We start from the raw sequence: 17,670 nt of genomic DNA, 5'->3' as shown, positions 1-17,670 counted from the left end.
CTTAAAGAAATGCTCATCCTCATTAGCCATCAGGGAAATGCAAATCACAACGACCCTGAGATTTCACCTTACACCCATCAGAATGGCCAAGATGAAAAACTCAAAAGACAACACATGCTGGAGAGGTTGTAGAGAAAGGGGAACCCTCCTCCACTGCTAGTGGGAATGTAAACTGGTACAACCACTCTGGAAATCTATCTGGTGCTTTCTAAGACAATTAGGAATAGTGCTTCCTCAAGACCCAGCTATACCACTGTTAGGTATATACCCAAAGTTTGCTCAAGTACATAAAAGGGATACTTGCTCAACCATGTTTATAGCAGATTTATTTGTAATAGCCAGAACCTGGAAACAACCCAGATGTCCATCAACGGAGGAATGGGTACAGAAATTGTGGTATTTTTACACAATGGAATACTACTCAGCAATCAAAAAGGAGGAAATCATGAAATTTGCAGGCAAATGGTGGGATCTAGAAAAGATCATCCTGAGTGAAATATCCTGGAAGGAGAAAGACAAACATGGTATATACTCACTTATATAGACCTATAAGATATGATAAACATAATGAAATCTATACACCTAAAAAAGACTATCAAGAGAGCGGACATGGGGTAAGATGATCAATCCTCTTTTAGAAAGACAGATGGGATGTTCATTGAAAATATGACAGGAGTCTACGGAGCGCATCTGAAAGACTCTAACTAGCAGTGTTTTCAAAACAGATACAAAGACTCATGACCAAACCTTTGGCAGAGTACAGGGAATCATATGAAAGAAGGGGAGTTAGTATGATGGGGAAAGGATAGGAGCTCCACAAGGACCAAATATATCTGGGCACAGGGTCTTCTCAGAGACTGACATTAAACCAAGGACCATGTATGGATATAACCTAGAACCTCTGCTCAGATGTAGCCTGTGGTAACTCAGTAACCAATTGGTTTCCCATAGTGAGGGGAACAAGGACTAGTTCTAACAGGAACTCAATGACTGGCTCTTTGACCTCCCTACCCCCCAAGGGAGGAGCAGTCCTGTTAGGCCACAGAGGAGGGCTTCGCAGCCAGTCCTGAAGATACCTGATAAAACAGGATCAGATGAATGGGGAGGAGGTCCCCCCTATCAGTGGACTTGGCAAGGGGCAGGGTGGAGATGAGGGAGGGAGGGTGGGACTGGGAGGGAATGAGGGAGCGGGACACGGCTGGGATACAGAGTTAATAAAATGTAACTGATAAGAAAAAAATAAAATTAAATAAAATAAAGTATACCTGGTTCATAACAAGCAGTATGATTTGCCATCCCCAAACAGCAGAAGCAACTCAAACATTTATTTATGCATCAAAAAGATAGACAGTAAATGAGATATATATGCAAAGCAGAGTATTATGCAGCCTCCAAAAGGAAGGGGTTCTGGCACATGAGGCTGAATCTCAGTGATACCATGTTAAGTGAAATAAGTCAAGAACAAAGGGACAAATGACTTCAGTACTAACATGTACTGAAGAATAGAATTTATGGAGAGAAAAAGTAATAATATTGAAAAGAGGAATAGCAGGTAAAATTTTGGGCTCAAGAGATAACTCAGATTGAAAAGCCCCGGCTATTCTTCTAAGGGTTTTGATTCCCAGCATCCATGTTACCAACTGTCTATAACTCCAGTTCCAGGTGAGCCAATGCCCTTGGCTCGGACATGCACAAGATGCACATGTGTACATGTGAGCAAAGCTCTCTTACCTACGAAAGAAGATCAATCCTGTGCTATGTATATGGCCCCACAACACAATGGACAAAGTACATTTATCATTACATATTTTCTGCATACACAATATATATGTATCCTTGCATATATAGTTTTTAGAAAGAGTATATTCCTACTTTTACTTCATAGGTCATTAATAATTTAAGTGACAGTTTATCTACATATAATTATTGATTTACAAGCTGCATTTCTAACTTAACCATTGTGTAAGATGTGAGTCTACTAAATTGGTTCTCAATTTTTGAAAAGATTGGAAACGGCAGAAAGGTAAAACACAGTACCTCAGACATATCCTATGAACTGAAATGTGGACATACAATAAAAGATAATTGTCCGTATTCCCAAAAGCCTTTTCTGGATTAATCAGGTCCCTAAGCATGTAAATCATAAATGGCATCTCTATTTCCATTTTAGCAGAGATCCATAGATAGCTTCATAGTTCTGTACTTTTTTCCCTAGCTAAGAACTGAACTTCTATTTCTGTTTAAAACACACACACACACACACACACACACACACACACCAAACAAACAAGACTACAAAGGAAGTAGTCTTGATATCAGTTATGAATTTTTACTGGCAAAACACATAAAAATAAATGACTCAGAAATTTTGGGTAAGCATTATAAACAGGAGATTAAGAGGGAAATGCATGAAAGCCATAATAAATTGGAAAATTCACCTTTATCCTTTTCAAAAATTACATCAATCTTCTAATCATCTGTCAGTTCTGCCATCCCTTTGTCATATATTATTTTCTAAAAGCTCAGCATTGTCTACAGCCTCCTTCCTAAGGCCTCCACGTGGTTTTCCTTTTTTAACATAAGGAATTCATTTTCTGCTCAGAGTACCTTTTGCTGTGATCACATTCAATTCTGTGCATCTTGGTGACAAAGTATCCCTGAGAGCTATTACCAGAAACAGCAATAGGAAACAGTGAGACCTCAGAGCCTGTTAACTTGCTCATTTCAAAATCTTCACAAAAGAATGTGGGAAGGTCACTGAAAAAAGGAGGCACATTTCAATGTCTGAGATGTCCTCTCAGGCATCACACCTGCTTTGCAGCCAGACAAAAAGAGATGTGTTACCTTATTCTGGAAAAATGTTAGGGCTTAACCAAAAAAAGTTTTCTTATTTCTGGTCAATTTTAGAATTGCTGAGATTCATACATCTTGACTATATAGAGCCAAAAAGAAAATGTTTTGTATTTAATGTTCTCTCCACACACATACCCCACAGGACTAGAGAGTGTATGCGGCCTTTGTGATAGTGAAGGCAATACGGAAAGTATTGGTGGTTGATGACACAGGAAGTATCAAGGGCAATCAGCACTGTCCTGCCAAAAGAGAGGAGGCTTATCTTGACAGTCTTCTCACATCCTCCACAGAGATTCCTGGAGGTGAGTGTGGTCTCGCTATAACCTAATGCTTCAGTATGTGATTCTTGTTTCTCCTGTTCTATGAAAGACAGCCCTGGCAGGGAATCAGAATGATGTTTGATTCTGTGCTGAGGATTGTGATTTCAGTTGATAGCACTATCAGAAAATCTGTGAACTCTCCTCCATGACCTACCTGGAAACTTTGATCCTTTGCCAGCTAAGGAAAACATCTATGAGCAATCGCTCACTGTAAAAGCTTCAATATGTTTAAGGAGAGAGTGAAAGAAAAATAATTGTATCTGTATCAAGACACTCTGCCTTACAATTTCATTATTAGTTGCTTCCTACAATTTGAATATTGCTAAAGCTTGCTCAGTTCCTCTACAACATTTGTGATTTGTTTTGTGGTAGTACATGTGGGAGACCCCTTTGTCAATGGTAATTATTCAACAAGCCAAAATACTTTCTACTCATCTACGATATTTCACAAGATATGGGTCATTATTGGGAGGGGGAATTGAAGCTATACTTTTATACAATACAGAAAACTAATTATTTAGCTATGTCCTTCAGGCTCCAATAAGTATTGTGTGTGGATGAGGCCTGTTCGGTGCCCATACAGTGTTTGCTGAGCTTGAATTTTAATGCAAGGATCTTTATCTTAGATGTCTAAGCAGTAGATCTTTCAGCAAAATCTGCATGATTTAAAACAGTATTATACTGATGTTTCCAAGAGGGTTTTTTAATTAAATAAAACAACTTAAATATTCATAACTTTAATTCGTGCCTTGCCTGAATCAATGCCAGCAACTACCCGTGACTATTTTTAATCTGAACATGAACGTGATATTGATAGACTTTGACCAGACCAGTAGTATTACAGTTGGAGACATGCCCTGTGTCCTAATGAAGGCTACGTTTGTGATTTACAAAATATTTTAATACGTTAAGATTGTATTTTCTTGTATTGGGGAAAAGTTAGTTTGGGGATAGTCTGTGGTTCATAACATCGGACAAGGTTCTCTACTTAGCAATGTAGATAGTTCTCGGAATTCTGGGCTATGAGTCAGATTGCAAGAAATCCCTTATGCCTGCTGCTAATGGGTAAATGGAATGATTAACTCAGTAATTACTGCAAGCTTTGTGTCATGTGAGAAATAAAAAGGGTGTGTCCCCAGTCTCTCTGTTTAACAAATTTTATAATCTTACTATTAACATCAAAAGGGAAGACAGGAAGGAAGAATGGAAGAAGGGTTCAACTAAGAAATTTTGCACCCAAAATGAAGTGAGGTTTAGAGTGGAAATGATATTTAAAAGGGGTCTTGAATAGAGAATACAGCCTGAAATTTAGAAAACAAAAAAAAAAGGAGTTTACAAAAGATGTGTAAATAGCCCGGAGTAGGAATGATGGCATGAGTGGAGAATGAGAAGGATACTGATTGATTGACCAAAGAGGAGGGAGAGAGGATAAAGACAAGTAAGCATGACTGTGTAGCTCAGGCACATTCTCCTTTTTGTTCTTTATATTTTGAAGGGTGTCTAGCACACAACCTACACTCAGTAACTGCTGACTGAGCTCCGCTGATGAGGTTAGAAGAGGTGTTTCCTAAATAGGCAGAGCAATTAGATAGGACATGACACATCAGTGAAAATGTGTGTGTATACATATAGTGTTATTTATTGGCTCTGCGTATGATATCTGTTTAAGCATGTGAGCACATGCCAAACATCCACTTTTAACAGTTATATCTGATTTTCCTCTGTGGAATCTGGAGATTAAACTAATGTTTTCAAGTCTGTAGGACAGTATTTTTGCTCTCTTAGCAACTGCAATGCGTGCATGAATATATGAAGATATCCTAATCTTGCAACCATCATAGAACCAATAAACTGTGATACTAAGGAAACAAGTGATAAAACAGAGAGTACAACAGCTTTAGAACCAGATGAGTCTATTTGATGACTCTGGGAAAACTGCTACATTTTATGAGCTTGATTTCTTTGTAGGAAAGCAGAATGCAATTCCCACCTTGTACAACTATTGAGAAAGTGAACTGAAATGGTAGAGAACAAATTCACAGCATGGGCTGTGGGAGTGCTTGGCTTTATTAATTTTGCTTAGCTAGAGAGAGGTTCAAATATTAGAGGTAAGAAAGAGGGACAAGCAGTTGGCCTGGTTAGGACAGGGTGAACATCTAAGAGAGAATCAATGAGACTTGCTGTAAAACTGTCTTTGAGACATGGCAAATAAGACAGCAATGATTATGTTCTGATGCTAATAGAAGTGGCTTACTTGTAACCCAAAAAACACTGTTTCTGATCTGATGTCATCTATTCCTATGTAAACATAATTACAGTTCTCCATTACTTCTCTGCTGGTTTGACATTTCTTTTTGTGTGGCTATCATAACGATGGCCCTGAGCACCAACCAACTGCCCCGTCGCTGAGCTGTTTCTGCCTCCTCCCAATTACTTCCTGAACTGTCCTTACAGAGGGTTCTGACTTAATTAACAAAACTTCTCAGGGTGTCCTTCTGTGGCTCTCTGTGTTTATTCTTATCTGACACAGCACATGTAAGGGGAAACGATGCACATGTCTAATGCTGTGACAGCTGAAGCAAAGAAACACGAAGTTATGTTCAAGCCACGTTCAGGAAGAACACTACTTTATTTCGGCAACAAGTGGCTCAGGGGGTTCTCCTCAAAGCGCCAGGTCAGAGCCTGGTACATTTTTTTCTTTTTATTGAAAGTGCTTTATTTTCCTTACATAATATATTATTATTACAGCTTCCCCTCTCTCTACTCCTCTCATCTCCTCCCACCTTACCTCTCATCCAGATCTACTCTCTTTTCTGTCTCTCATTAGAAAACAAACAGGTTTCTATAGGATGATAATAAAATAAGATTTAAGAAAAAAAATATAGCACATCAGAATTGTACAAAACAGACAAAGAAAGAAAAAAGCCAAAGAGAAGGCACAAGAAACAGACACGCTCTGTCTCACACATAAAAACACTAAAATGGAAGTCATATTATGTATACACAAAGGACCTTTAGGGTAAAAAGAGAAATATATATATATATACATATATATATATATGTATAAAGTAAAATATAAAATTAAATTAAAAGTAATAAAATATTATTTTTTAAAACACAGGGAAGTGCTGGAATGATGTTATGAAACAAGGGTCTCAGATGGTGCCTTGTTCTCAAATGGTTCATTTTTTTGTTGGCCATCTACTGCCAGACATGCAGCCCATCCTTGAGAGCAGGCTGTTTCCCAGTGAGACTCCCTTAGAGGAAACCGATATTTTATTTGTGAGTGGTTATTAATTGTAGATAGTTGCTAGGCTAGGGATGGGGGCGTGTACCTACTTTTCCTTTCAGTGCTAGAACCCCAAACTGGTGCAAACCAGTTCTAGCCCTGCACATGCTGCCTCAGACCCTGTGAGTTCATATTTGTGTCAATCATGTTGATTTAGAGGGCCTTGTTTTCTTGGTGTTCTCCATCCACTCTAGCTCATACACTCCTCGTACCTCCTCTTTCACAGGATTCCCTGAGCTCTGAGGGGAGGGATTTAATGGAGACATCCCAGTGGGGTTGAGTGTTCCAAAGTCTCACTCTCTGCATATTGTCTGACTGTCTCTGTGTTTGTTCTTATCTGACACAGGAGGAAGCATCTCTGATGACTGAGCAAGGCACTGTTCTGCTACCTTGGCCTAAGTTCTTGGCACAATTTTCAAATAATATATAAACATTAAAAATTGAATAGTAGAGACTAAAGAATCAGTCTAGTCAGTTCACTTAGAAATAAATTTTATTTTAACTCATACTTTCAGAGAGTCCATAATGACAGGGGAAAAAAGACAGAAGATGTTCAGGGCAAGAAGCGGGTGATCATATTTCATTTCTGTGTGAGACAGAGACAGAGAGAGGAGGAGAAACAGAGAAAGCAGGAAGTTGGGCAGTGTTAAAAAACCTTCAAAGCCTGTACCCAGTGATGGACTTCCTTCAGCAAGGCTGAACTCCCTACGGTTTCCGCGACCTCCCCAACCAGCTCTGAAATATAAAGGCTTAAAAATTAGAAATACTGGGGTGTCTTCACCACCATGGTAAGCTCCTGAGATAGAAATAAAAAATAAGGAATCACCAAGAGTAGTTTTTCTGACTGGAATACCAATGAAGAGGTCAGGATCTTTGTTTGTGATGGTTGCATAAAACAAACATATTGTTCTCACTGGTGACTTTTAGAAAATATATTCTCATAACATTTTACAAGAACCAATCATCTTCAATAAATGTGCATATTCTGCAGAAGAAATTCATAATTCTATTCATAAATAGGATCACCTCAGCACTTGCGCATTGCAAGTGTGATGCTCATCCATGCATATTGCTTATATGTGTATATATTCACTATGGGTAAAATTATATACACAACTATATGTGTAATCAATGGATTTCTATTGTTGCAACCCAATACCTACTGAGATGATCCAGAACTTGTTAAACAAACATTCTTTATTCACTTTTTCTGTTTGTTTAGCTTTTACAAATGAAATTGTAGTCTATAACTATCATTTGTCTTCTGAATTTATTTTGTCAGAAGTTACAGGGCATTTTTTTCCTCCAGGCATTTTTTTTCTTTGAATTAAAAAAAAAAAACAGATTGTGGTGATATTAGAATACTAAAATCTGTACACCTAAAGAAGCTAAGCAAGAAGGAGGACCCTAGGTAAGATGATCGACCATCATGCAGAAAGGCAAAGGGGATGGACATTGGAAGAGGGAGAAAACAGGGAACAGGACAGAAACCTACCACAGAGAGCCTCTGAAAGACTCTACCTAGCAGGGTATCAAAGCAGATGCTGAGACTCATAGCCAAACTTTGGGCAGAGTGCAGGGAATCTTATGAAAGAAGGGGGAGATAGAAAGACCTGGAGGGGAAGTATCTCCACAAGGCAAGCAACAGAACCAAAAAATCTGGGCCCAGGGGTCTTTTCTGATACTGATACTTTAACCAAGGACCATGCATGGAGATAACCTAGAACCCCTGCACAGATGTAGCCCACAGCAGCTCAGTGTCCACTTGGATTCCCTAGTAAGGGAAACAGGGGTTGTCTCTGACATGAACTCAGTGGTTGGCTTTTTGATCAGCTCCCTCTGAGGTAGGAGCAACCTTTACCAGGCCACAGAAGAAGACAATAGAGCCAGTCCTGATGAGACCTAATAGGCTAGGGTCAGATGGAAGGGGAGGAAGACCTCTCACTCATTGGACTGGGAAAAAAACAAGGGAGGAGAAGAGGGAGTCAGGGAGAGTTTGATTGGGAGGGTATGGGGGGCACAGCCAGGATACAAAATGAATAAATTATAATTGATAAAAAACAAATAATTAAAAAAGAAAACTATATATGAAGCTACCTTACTGAAAAACCAGGTTGAAGGACTGAAAAGATGACTCAGTCAAATGCTTGCAGCACACACATGGCATCATGAATTCAGACCCCAGAACCCATTCAAATGGCTCGCTGCAGCCCATATACACCTATAGCCCTAACACGGGGGAAGTGGAGACAGGAGGATCTTGGAAGCTTGCTGATCAACAGTGAGTCTAGCTGAAGCCATGTGTTCCACATTCAGTCAGAGACACTGTCTCAAAAATTAAGGTGGGGAGTAAAACAGGCAGCCACATGATGTTGATCTCTGTCCTGACACAAGTGTATGCAAAGATATAAACAAATACATAAAAAATTAGATAAGTAAAGATGATGTTCATTCTCATCATGAATTGAAATCAAATTAATTTCGCTCCTTTGATGGCAATAGATAGATGGGTAGATAGATAGATGATAGATAGACAGATAGATAGAGATATGTATATATGTATATATACACACATATATCACATACGTAGGAAAATATGAAATAGTATTTAAGAGTAGAATTTTATTATAATACAATGTAGAATTTTGGCTGAGATCGTCATATTATTCTCTTTCTTTTTTACTGCATAGAAAAAAAAATCCCAACAATTTTGGGGATCATAATGTCTTTAAATGCAAAATAACTCCAAATTATTTTTTAAAACTTCATATTATAAATTAAATAGAGATATGTATTCAGATATTAGAATGCCACCACGTTTTTGCCAACATGTGTTTATCCATGAGATACAGAAAGTGAAATTAATGATGCTTTTCTTAATCCAGAATACATTTTCCTTTTGCCTTTCATGAACTCTAGCCAGATGAGTGGGCAGTTATTTTGAAGGTTGACAATCTGCTCCAAGTTTTGGAAAACAGACAAGTCCTCAAAGAAAGAATGAAAAGATTTTTGATCCCAGTACAGAGTTCGGAGAATGCATGAGCTTTAGTACTAAACCAAAACAGTCCGTACTGCAATTTATTGATGCTGTAATCTTGGGGAAGTTTGTTGACTGTGCCTTCATTTCTCTACTTTCAGGATGGGTTAGTGGACACCTCCCAGAGCTGTGCTCATAGTTGATAAGTCCAATTAATGCTTAGCTTTGTGCTTATCAAATTTCATGAGCTCCCAGCCAGTAGCATTTTCCACGTTCTGTGCCCTCTTCTTTTCCTCTGCTCATGCTTGTCTCCTTGCTGACTTTTTTTTTCTACCTTGAGAGAAACAGACGACTGTTAGACCACCCTGACTTCTGATAGCTATGGAATCTGCGGTACCACAAACATATCTTGTTTAGGGGCAGCACGAGTCAGTTATTCAGCATTATTGGACAAACAAGAGCATCCTGGGTGTTGCTGAATGGAAGAACTGTTAGGTGAAATGCTCCATCAATCCCAGATTCACCACCACAAAGCCATGTGCCACCACCGGAATCTGTTGACCCACTTACGCCATCTCTAATTCTATTCCTGATAGCCTATAATTAGGATGGTCTGAAATAGCCTGAAAATGCTCAGTGCCAGCATTTATCCCCAAAGGCAAGTAGCAAAACCTTCAATAAGGTCTTTTCTGGAGTTTGCTTTTAAGTCAACAGATTTGGCAATATTTTAACATGGAGAGAGTCAGAAAGTGGAAGGAAAGAAAAGAAGTAACTAGAGAGAAGTCAGAAGGAGAGATGAGAAAGAAGGGGAGGGTAAGGAAAGGAAGGAGAGAATATAGAGGAGGGGGAGTGAGAGGGAAATCATCTCCTTTTTGTACATTTCATCAAAATATGAAACAAGCTCTTACCCAAATTTATTAGCAGATATCTCAGATCTGTGCAGCAGGTTTGGGAGAGTCACCCCAAATAAAACAAGCCCAATAAACAAATAAAGCAAACACATCTTTACATCAACACAGCTTCTGCATTTGTGTCTGGGTCTAGTATGAACACAAAATCAGTTCAGAAAGAGCTACACATGGATATAACAGTATTTTCAACCCAAATGTCCCCCTACCCTCTCCTCCCGCCCCTGACAAACAGAGCTTTAGAAATGCAACACCTATCAAACATTTCCTCAGAAATGCCAGATTGCTGAGATTTTAAAAAGTTCTACTTTTTATTTTCTTCCCTTTTTGACATTTAGACAGATTGAGTCTGAGAGAGGAAGTGACTCTGAGTCCAGACTGCCCCGCACCACTGTCAGAGGAAATAACTGAAGCAAAATGAAGTGATAATATAGTGTAGAATATGTAACAGAGAGAGAGGGAGGGAGGGGAAGCAGCAATCTGAGAATATACAACTGGTCCCCAAAATAGATGCCGTATCATGTGCCAGAGCAGATGCCAACTACAGTAGATCATGAAATGGTAAAATTACCTTGCTCGGTGGGCTCTGTGTTGACATAGGAGTATTGACTCCCCAATAGTCAGTGGAGCTGGTTTCCCCCACCCCAGTTTCTGCTATCGTTTGTCACAGACCCTGCCAAATTTCTACGCTTTTCTGTATATTCATCAGTGAGAGGGCAAGTAAGTGACCACCTTAATGGCCGGAGAATGTTGCATTGTGCGTCCTGACAGATAAAGTACAACCCTGGGCCCTTCTGTCACAGCGTGAGTGAAATCAGAAAGTCCGAGGGAGGATATGAGCAAGGCTCTTTCCATTCTGGAAAAGACTCAAGGTGACTGGGGACGCTGAGATTTCCTGCCCAAGGAAAGATGTGATAAATAGGGTGGTGAAGGAAAAACACAACCCCCTTCTGTGAGTTTAATGAGAAAACTGCCACCCCCTGTGGAAAGAAGGGAGAATGCTGAGGTGGCGTCTTAACATCATACAGAAGTTGAAACATTCGCAAAAGAAGCTTTCTTCATGTGCTGAAAACTTCAGAGAGAGGGGTGTGGCTTGTTACAGGAGGTTGTTTCAAAGACTGCTGCCACCTCTTCCTCACAAAGGTGTGGATATTGACACTAGAGGAAGGCCAATCTGACCTTTTCTCTATGTGGATGAATGAAAACCTTTTTTCTTTCCTGGCAAATTTTCTCTTCATCTTTGTGCTGAGGCTTCCTACTGTGTGATGTTCCTCAACCCACCAAGCCTGAGATCATCACCAAGCCTGAATGAGGCTATGGGAAATTCTTATCCTAGATCTCTTTCTTCCTTGCTTCTTCTCTCATTCTCTTCCCTTCCTTTTTTCCTTCTAACCTATCTTTTTGTCTTCATTTCAACTCAAGGATGATCTTCAAGATCTTATATCAAGGAAGAACATAAATCAGGTTCCAGAGGGTTAAGTGGAGAAATCACTGGGGAAAAATTACAAGTGATAGCCAACTGAAATCAGCACTATGCTTCTCTGGGATAGTCATCGTTTGAGAATATACATAAATACCGTGGAAAGTTTTTCACTGAGAAAATGACTAGGCCTGATTTCTAGATGATAAAAAGGAAATGACTTTAAACCCTGGCTCAAGTTTCTCCAGTTGTGTGATTGTCATCAATGAAAAAATGATAAGTGAGGGCAAGAAGATAAGGTGATGTTGTAATAATAAGATACTAAGATATGGGAACATAATGAAATTGAAAGAACGGTTCACTCAAAGTTCTTAACATTTTTCAGTTAAGAAAGACATTTGTTTAGTCACTGTGATAAAAAGAAGTTGGGGGCAGTGGGCGGCTAGAGAGAAGACTCGGGTGCTTAGAACTCTTGTTGATCTTGTAGAGGGCCTTCTTTCCATTTTCCAATACCCACATGACAATCCATAACCACTTACACCTTCGATCCCAAGGAACCTAATCCCTGCCCCTTCTGGCCTGGTGCTTCTGCACATGTGTGAACACTCACTCAGGCAAACACGTGTTTATATAAAGTAAACAGGTAAATCTGAAAACCTTTACTGATGCTGAAGAAAAGTCTTGGTGGTTAAGAGCACTTGCTCGACTTCTTGTTTTGTTTTTTTTTTCCTTTGTCACTTTTTTTTTCTTTTAAAAGATATTTGTTTATTTCCATAGCCCTTTATTAACTTGGATTGTTCCTTGTTTTGTTTTGTTTTGTTTTGTTTTATATTCTAGATACCAATATTTGACCAATATATTGCTTGATCAAAGAAACCAAAACACTACGAAGCAGTCAAAGATCCTATTCTGAGGATATTATTATTATTATTATTATTATTATTATTGATTACACTTTATTCACTTTGTATACCCCCTGTAGCTCCCTCCCTTCTACTCTCCCAATCCTTCCCTCCTTCCCCCTTTTCCAGGAATGCCCCTCCCCAGGTCCACTGATAGAGAAGATCTTCCTTTTCTTCCTTCTGATCCTAGTATATCAGGTCTCATCAGGACTGGCTGCATTTTCTTTCTCTGTGGCTTGGTAAGGCTGCTCCCTCCTCAGGGGGAAGTGATCAGACTTCTAGGTTTTATACACACACACACACACACACACACACACACACACACTCAAACATATGTACACAGATGCATGAATAGGCACATGCACACACACAAGGAATTATAAAAACAACAAACTAAAAGAATTTTCCCTTCAAAAAAAAGAAAAGTTTACAAATATCTTAGTATGTTCCTTCATGACATGATTCTAGTTACATATTATTTAATAAGTTGAAACTATTTTTCTTCATTATTGCAAGATTTCTTAAACATTAAGGAAAACAATATTGCCATATTCACTTACAATTTAATATCAAATACATGATTTGAATTATCTTTCAGAGGTAGACATATTAATAATTTAAAGGAACTTTTAGCATGAAATAGCTATTTTATTAGGAGTTAAGTTAAATTTATATTTTGATTTTTTTCTTGCTATTATTATTATTTGCAGTTTATTCACTTTGTATCCCAGTTGCAGCCCCCTTCCTTATCTCCTCCCTGGCCCACTCTCCCTCCCTCTTCCTCCCCTATCCTTCTTCCATGGTCCAAAAATAGGGGAAGTCCTCCTTCCCTACTGTCAGACCCTGCCTTATCAGGTCCCATCAGGACTGCCTGGATCCTCTTCCTCTGTGGGCTGGCTAGGTCTCCCCACCAGGGAGATGTGTTCAAGGAGCAAGTTCATGTCAACCAAGTTCATGTCAAATACTGTCTCTTCTTCCCTTACTAGGGAACCTACATGGAGACTGAGCTGTCTATGAGCAGCTATGCCCTCTCAGGTTGATATATCAGTCTCTGCAGTCCCCCGTAGGCCCTGCTTTCCTTGGCTTTGTTGGTCACCTTGTGGGGCATCTATCCCTTCCTGGTCCTTCTATATCCCTTTTCTTCCATAAGACTCCCAGTGCTCTGTCCAAAGCTTGGCTGTGAATCTGTACATCTGCTTCGATCCCCTAAGTCTTTTAGAGGACATCTATTATAGATTCCCATTATGTTCCCTCTCTTTTACTGCTTCCAATGTCTATCCTGTTTTCCCTTATGAATGAGCATCTTTCCTAGGATACTCCTTGTTGTTTAGTTTCTTTAGGTCTGTAGATTTTAGTATGCATATCCTATATTTCATGGCTAATATCCACTTACAAGTGGGCATATACCATACATGTCTTTCTGCTCCTGGGTTACCTCACTCAGGATGATCTTTTCTAGTTCCATCCATTTGCCAGAAAATTTAATGATTTCCTTGTTTTTAGTAGCTGAATAGTATTCCATGTGTAAATGTACCACAGTTTCTGTGTTTATTCCTCCATTAAGGGACATCTAGCTTGTTTCCAAATTCTGGCTATTACAAATAAAGCTGCTATGAACATAGTTGAGCAAATGTCCTCATTGTATAGTTGAGCATCTTTCAGATATATGCCCAGGAGTGGTATAGCTAGATCTTGAGGTAGCACTATTCCTAGTTTTCTAAGAAAGCACCAGTTTGATTTCCAAAGTGGTTATACAAGTTTACATTCCCACCAGCAATGGAGGAGAGTTCCTCTTTCTCCATATCCTCTCCAGCATATGTTGTCATTTGAATTTTTATCTCTTCCATTCTGAAGGATGTGCGGTAAAATCTCAGAGTTGTTTGATTTGCATTTCCCTGATGATAACTTATTTTTTTCAATAATAAATGCAATTTTTGCTTTTCTTATTTTAATTAATTTATTTTTTATTTATTATAAATTATTCACTTTGTATCTCAGGTGTAGCCCCTTTCTCATCCCCTCCCAATCCCACCCTCATTCCCTTTTCTCCTCCATGACTCTCCCCCAGTCAATTCAGAGAAACTATTGAAAATTTTATGAAGACGTATTGATAATGTAATCAAACTGCTGTTAACACTTTAATTTATATTGTCTTCTATTTTATATCGTGAATTCATAATTTTAAATGATTTTATAATTATAATGCTTGCATACTTTAGCAATGAGAAGTATAGGCCTTCTCTGTTTAATATCTATAATGTACAGGATATGTTTTCTTTATTTAATTCTTAATTTAAGCATCTAAAGAAGATGAAGAAATCTGCATTCAAACATTCTAGAAGTGGGATAGTCAGTAAGTGCTAAAGCTGAACTTGAACTCAAGAATGGATCACTATAATTCTGTCCTTTCAACCTGATAGTATTTGCTATAATATATAATATTTATCTTAATATATGGCATTGTGTCTTCATACATTTTCAACTCTAAGTAGATAAAAATATCACAAAGACATATTTCAACACAAAATAGCACTATAAAATGTTAAACTAACTAAAAAGCATAGGTAATACTTTTTTTTGCTCTATTAAAATAATCTTGGTTTGTTCTAGAGGAGCTAAGTGGTGAAAATTGACACTATTGTCTTAAAAAGCCTTAAATTTGTTGTTAGTTCTTTATCTTACATATTGTTATGATTTCTGTTTTGGTGATTTTGTAAGATCTTGTCATGGTATTCCCTATGCCCTCTTCTTGAACATTAATTACATGAAAATAGAACAATTTTCCTGTACAAAGGGAAGGTATGGGACAGGAGAGGCTGCCTGACAGCCTCAATTACTCTACTTCTGCATGATACATAGAGCACTATTTGAACCTGTAGCAATTTTCTGGCCTGAGGAGTATCAAAAGCATACTCCATGGATGAGAGGAAGGATAGCAGTTCCTGCGATTATGCTGGCAATTGCCCATCTGCCTCAGAAGGTAGTGTTTAACCTGCAGGTAATCATGGGGAAATAGCTTGATGATGCGTGTCAAGCTTTTAATTTTTTCCTGGGTGGGGGCAGGGTGGGGATTGGAGTGGTTAGCAGTGCAGACTTGTAGCTTCCCTAGGGGCTTCATGGCATCAGAGGCAGCTGCTCACAAAACAAACTGGGAAAATGGTGCCATTCAGAGTAACAAATTTAAATACAAACTCTAAACTCCAAATTATATTAGCTAGACGAAGTGCTGTCAGATGAAATTTATAGCAAGTCACTATTGGTATTCAATCATTCATTTCAGAATCACTGAATCACTATTAATGCAAAGGGATTCAATGGGAAATTTTAACTTATATGCTTTTAGGGAGGGGTAACTTATATGCATTTCCAGACAGGGTTTTTCTGTGTAGCCTTGGCTGTTCTGGACTTTCTTTGTAAAGAAGGCTGGCCTTGAACCCTCATCGATCCACCGCCCTCTACCTTCCTGAGTGCTGGGATTAAAAGGCATGCACTACTATGCCTAGCTTAACGTATATACTTTCTAATAGTTTATTTACATGTTATGTCATGTGTTATTCACACACTTTATACCTTTTGAGTTTGTGTCTTTTTTCTGGGTTACAGTAAAAGTCTATGTAGCTTAAAGAGGGCATGATGTTATCACTTAGGTTTCTCCCTTATGTGGCTTAACTGAGGTAGCATTCTACTGGTGTGTACGCTTCTAACTTGCTGCAGCCAAGTCACTAGCTGCATAGTGTAAGCCAGTCAGTTATCATGAAGAAGTTTCAGGGTTCAGTGGGTCTTTGCTTTTATTATTGAAGAGTTTCATTTTGACACGACCTCAAAATTTGTTTGTCTCTATGACAAATACTTAAAGAAAAAAAAAAATGAAAGCTGTATCTTTTGCGGATTCTGTTGCCTGCTCTTTGATCACTTCCCTCTGGAGGGGGGATCATTGCCAGGCCACAGAGGAAGAGGATGCAGGCAGTCATAATGAGACTTGATAGACTGGGGTCAGATGGTCGGGGAGGAAGGCTCCCCTTTCTGAGAAATAGAGGAGGGGAATGGGGGGAAAGGGAAAAAGGGTGGGATGAAGAGGAGACAAGGGAGGGGGCTACAATCCAGATGTAAAGTGAATAAATTATAAAAAGTACATTTTAAAAAAGAAAAGAAAAAAAACTGTCTTTCCCACAAGAGCAAAATTGATGCATAGATCTATATAGTCATGTTGCATCTATAAAACCTAACATCTCATTAGATCTTGTTGAGACTTGAACATTTCAGAACCTGGAATACTGGGGAATTTAAAGACAATGAATTTCTGTCACTTTTCAACACTTCTAGTAAATCCAATATCAACCTATGTCTCCTATATTAGTTTATCAATATTAGTTTACTCATACATTTATCAAATTTTGTAATTTTGAGTGGCTTTCAATGTGCAAAAAACTGCTTTGGGTTCTTATGGGTGCTTCAGTGAATGAATATAAAATAATATAAGAAAAGAAAACATTTGCTGCTTTCATATAGTTTACATACTAGTAGATCAAATAAGTAATCAGCAGAAAGAACTCATATGGCAAAATAGCAATAAATTATCAGAAATAAATGATAAGAAAATACACTGAGAAGAGAGTGTTGCATTTTTAGTGTCACTAAAAATCTTGAAGAATAGAAATAAGTGAGAGATCTGTATACCGAGAAACTATCACAGCAAAGGAGTCTCTGATACAGTAGCCATTAGCAGTATTGTGTGGTAGACCTATGGAATCTTGCCATCACATAGAAGGTAAATGATGCTGCTCCCAAAAGAAGGAAAAGACAATTAAGAAGTTTCCAAAGGTGGCATGCAACAGAAGCTGCAGGACAGAGGTGAGTATGCCTGTAATCTGTGGAAGGGATGTGTAGAGGAGAGCTAACAAGGGCCAGGGCACTCAGAACCATGCTGGGACTTTAAGATATTAGTCTGAGAGAGCTGGAAAACCTTTGGAATGTGTTGAGTGGAAGGGTGCTCTGATCTGA

The sequence above is a fragment of the Psammomys obesus genome, unplaced genomic scaffold, assembly GCF_907164565.1.
Source record: "Psammomys obesus unplaced genomic scaffold, mPsaObe1.curated_primary_1811, whole genome shotgun sequence".
Lineage (NCBI taxonomy): Eukaryota > Metazoa > Chordata > Mammalia > Rodentia > Muridae > Psammomys > Psammomys obesus.
Note: the sequence above shows the minus strand (reverse complement) of the source record.